The sequence below is a fragment of the Psammomys obesus genome, unplaced genomic scaffold, assembly GCF_907164565.1.
Source record: "Psammomys obesus unplaced genomic scaffold, mPsaObe1.curated_primary_1811, whole genome shotgun sequence".
Classification (NCBI taxonomy): domain Eukaryota; kingdom Metazoa; phylum Chordata; class Mammalia; order Rodentia; family Muridae; genus Psammomys; species Psammomys obesus.
The window spans coordinates 4,485,039-4,489,254 of record NW_026596155.1 but is presented as its reverse complement, the minus strand read 5'-3'; the positions used below and the strand labels follow the sequence as shown (position 1 = coordinate 4,489,254).

General features: G+C 43.3%; 1 pseudogene; it reads right to left on the bottom strand.

Moving 5' to 3' along the window:
- Positions 1–612: 612 nt before the first annotated feature.
- LOC129667089 (citrate synthase, mitochondrial-like) lies at positions 613–1,286 on the bottom strand (annotated as a pseudogene).
- Positions 1,287–4,216: the final 2,930 nt, after the last annotated feature.

The window sequence follows — 4,216 nt, the reverse complement described above, 5'->3', positions numbered from 1 at the left end:
CATCTAACTTCTCAATGACTCCATTTTCCCAACAATCAAACAGATAACAACAGTCTTATTTCATAGGGGCTTTGTAAGTATCAAGGAAAAATGTGCATAAAGCACAAGACAGAGCAAAAATGCCAGCTACTAGACAGTATCCCAGCAGCTCCTTGTCCTGCTAAGTCGTGACCCGTGCTTCACTGGCATGCTGGCCATCAGCTGATTTGTCTTCAGCTCTTTTTCTTCCTTTCCACTCAGTGTCTCTCATCTGGAAGGAGAAGGCTCCAGGACCATTTCCTGTGTCTACTGTAAGTTGCCACTACACTAAGTTGCCGTAGACCCCATCATCACCTCCCTTCTCCCAGCTCTTCTGGAAAAAGCAAACATGCGCTTAAGCTTCCTTACTTTCTTAGAGTCAGTTTCCCCCAATATCCCAGTTTACCCTGACTTAGAGTCCACAAACTTCATCAGAGCATTGGTGCTCCCGGGCTTGGGCCTTTCCAGAGGGAAGCCTAGGGCTCCGCTCCAGATGAGCTGTGCCAGCACCCCCAGCGCCCTCGACACTCCAAACAGCATCGTGTAGTAATTCATCACTATGACATCATCATATCAGAGTGCTGGAGCAGGACCTCACTGTGAGCTGCTGCCCTCCTGGTAAGGATTTTGATAGATTTTTACTGCAATACACGGTAGCTTCGAAATCAGGTCCATACCATCTTCATTAATCAACTCTCAGTACTAAAGTTTGGTTGATTCCCTCTGCGCATGCCCGGGCAAAGCTACTGTCACTGTTGAGGGCTGAGATAGCTGCACTGGGCTGAGACATGGGGTGCCAATTGGTAGGAAAGTTGTCCAGCATGGTAACCACATGAGAAGGCATAGCTGCCCTCTTTGTCCATTCTTGTGAGAGCCAAGATACCTGTTCCTCTGTCGGCATCTGTCCAGTTACTAGCAGCTGAAATAAGCCCTCAGGCAGGGGTTTTTCCCCACCCTTAGCCTTGGATGGCCTAGTCTAACATTCAGGGATACTATAGCCTTGGAATCAGACACCCTCATCAGGATCAAGAACTGATGTTTCACATACAAGTCCTTTCATGCCTCTGAGGCCACCATACATCATGTCCACAGGGATCTGGCCCACCACTGTCTTCCCATGTTGCTGCCTGAAGTCTGGCCTGCTCCTTAGGTATCAGATTGGCCAGTACATCTTTCAGATTCTTGGAAGCACTGGCATGCCAGACAGCAAGGAAAAGGCATGAATTCTTGGCTCCCAAGAGCCGGACTGCCACAGTGAGTAGAGCCATAGCGAGCGGATTCTGGGACCTGGCAAGAAGGGAGAAAAGGACGAGCTCTGCAGTTAGGACAGGATCGACCACAAAGGTTGAAAGGAGGAAGCTGAGAGGAAGGGTAGAGCAGCAAGACAATTCTGTGTGAATTAAATTAGTGGAGAGGAAAGACAGGTACCCCTATTCCTAACACCAGTTTTAGTCTAGAAACAGTAGAACATTTTGTTTCATAGAATGAGATTCAGTGACTAAGACCCAAGGATCTTCTTTTTGTGGTATATAGCTACCACTGTGAAAGAATCAGGAAAGAGTATACAGGCAATGTGTCCAGAAGATGAGCTGCAGAAATGCAAGGCTGCTGCTTTTTTGCAAACAAACAGGATTTGCCGAATGCTACAAGTAATCGGTGAAATGGTAGATAACCTAGGTGTTCAGTCTCTTATACTTTATAAAATTGGCACTCGTCAGCACTACCAAGTCTCGAGAAAAGAAGAGTAAAGGCAAAAGCAAGGTAAAGTTTGCTTCCTATCAAAGATATGCCAAGTACATAGCTAAAAGTCATTGTTTGTGTTTCAGTGTGCACTGGAACAGAGACTGTGAAATGGAGGCTGGAACACGGCTCAGTGATAGAGCACCTGCCCCGCATGGGCAAGGCCCTATGCTCCATCCTTGCACCACACAAAAGGAAAAAGACTGTTGGACAAATGGTACCATCTGATGCCAAATTCCCAACCCTATAGATTTACCTGGGGGGGACTCACAAAAGCTTTAAAACATGTTTTATAATGGGAAAAAAATCTGGAACTATCCTAAATGTCCATCCCTGGATAGGGGCTAATATAATATAAAACATTTATTTTATGGAACATGCATTCACAAGGATATATATGTATACTGATCTAAAGATATCTTCAAATATGTAATACTGCTATTTCATCTCTTTGTTTGCTTCAGTACTAGAGAGTACACAGAACCTCACACATACTAAGCAAGAGTTCTCTTGCTAATATGTAACCCCAGCCCTTCTCTTACTTTAAAAAAAGAAAAAGAAAAGAAAACACAAAGCTTTGAGATAGTCTTTCACTAAATTGCCCAGGCTGGCCTTTAACTATCAATCTCCTTTTCTCAACTGCCAGCATAGCTGGGGTTATAGGCCTGCACCACCAGGCCCAACTCCAATAATGTCTTTCCAATGAACATGACTCTTTTGAACAGCTTAAGAGGAGACATAAACACATACATACAAACATGCACACACATATGCACGGTATGGACAGCAGTGATACGACCTATCAGGTCTTCAGTCTCTATAACAGCATGGAGTCTCCAAGCCACTTGTGCTACACAAGAAACTGACTTTTATAAAGGGCTCAAATAGATGAGATAGCTAAAGATATAAATAGAGATATAGAGATGTCAACATAGATATAAATATAGATATAGATGATGGTATAGATAATGATATAGATATATGTATAAAAATTCTGAAAGAATAATTTTATCACTTTGAGAATAAGAGCTAGAGTTCAGAGATGGAAAAAAGGAAGCTGTATTTGTCTTTTATTAAGTACTAAAGTCTTTCTATGAGTAAGTATGTTTTTCATGTGGTGAGATGACAGATTTGCTCTTTTCTTTCTTAGTTCTACTGTTGTTGCTGCTACTCTTTAAGGTTTTTGTTGTCGTTCATTGTTTGAGTCAGGGTCTTACTGTGTTGTCTTATTTACAGCTCCTAATCACAGGCATCTTATTTATTTTCCTTGTTTGTTTGTTTTGGTTTTGAACATTTTTGTAGATCTAATATTTTAAAAGAAACAAATAGTTCACAGTATTAAAAAGTCAGAAATCCAGCCTGGGAATGGCACTCAGCACTCAGCACCCAGCACTCAGGAGGCAAATGCAGTCTGAATGTGAATTCAAGGCCAGCCTGGTCTACATAGCAAGTTCCAGGCTAGCCAGAACTACATTGTGAGACTCTGTCAAAAAGAAAGGGGAGGAGCAGGGGCTTTCTCTCTCATGAACTCAATGACAGGCTCTCTGATCACCTCCCCCTGAGGAGGGGGCAGCCTTACCCGGCCACAGAGGAAGACAATGCAGCTAGTCCTGATGAGACCTGATAGGCTAGGGTCAGATAAAAGGGAGGAAAACCTCATCTATCAGTGGACTAGCAGAGGGGCATAGGGGGAGAACAGGGAGGGAGGGTGGGATTGGAAGGAGATGAGTGAGGGGGTCACAGCCAGGGTACAAATTGAATAAATTGTAATAGATGCTGAGAATAAAAATTTTAAAATAAAAAAAGAAAGTCATAAATCAAACAGCAGCTTCTCAGGGCACAACAGTTCTTGTTCTGGAACCTTCCTAAGCACAGTGAGGATGCTGGCTGAGGCTTCACTCTCATCTGAGTCCTTCTGGGACACTGGCCACACCATGGTCCCTCAGCCTGTCAGCCAGGGAATGCAATTCTCACTATGCGAGCCTGTTAATAGGTCTGCTCCCAACAGTGCAGTTGAATTTCTCCAGAGCAAGGGATCCAAGAGAGAGCAAGGAAATAAGTAGAAAGTCATACTGACTTTCATGAAAGGGCTTTTGAAATTAATTACCACCCTCCTACTTTATTTCCAAATGGATGAGCCTAGTGGGACACAGTGACACATGCCTATATATGCCTATAACCCTAGGGCTGGTAAGGTGAGGCAGAGGACTGTGAGTTCAAGGCCAGCCTAAGCTACAGAACAAGATCTTTTTTCCAAAAAGAAAAAAGAAAGAAAAGAAAAAGCAGAAAGAAAGAAATGAATATTCCTACATTCATGAGTTAGGTAACTCTTCCAAGGGGGAAGAATATCAATGAAACTGCAGCTATTTTAAAACCACAACGCAAGGGGACTATTTAGGAGCCAGCTATAGGAGAAAAGGGAAGTCGGGTTCGATGTATGGAAAGACATATGTAGAAA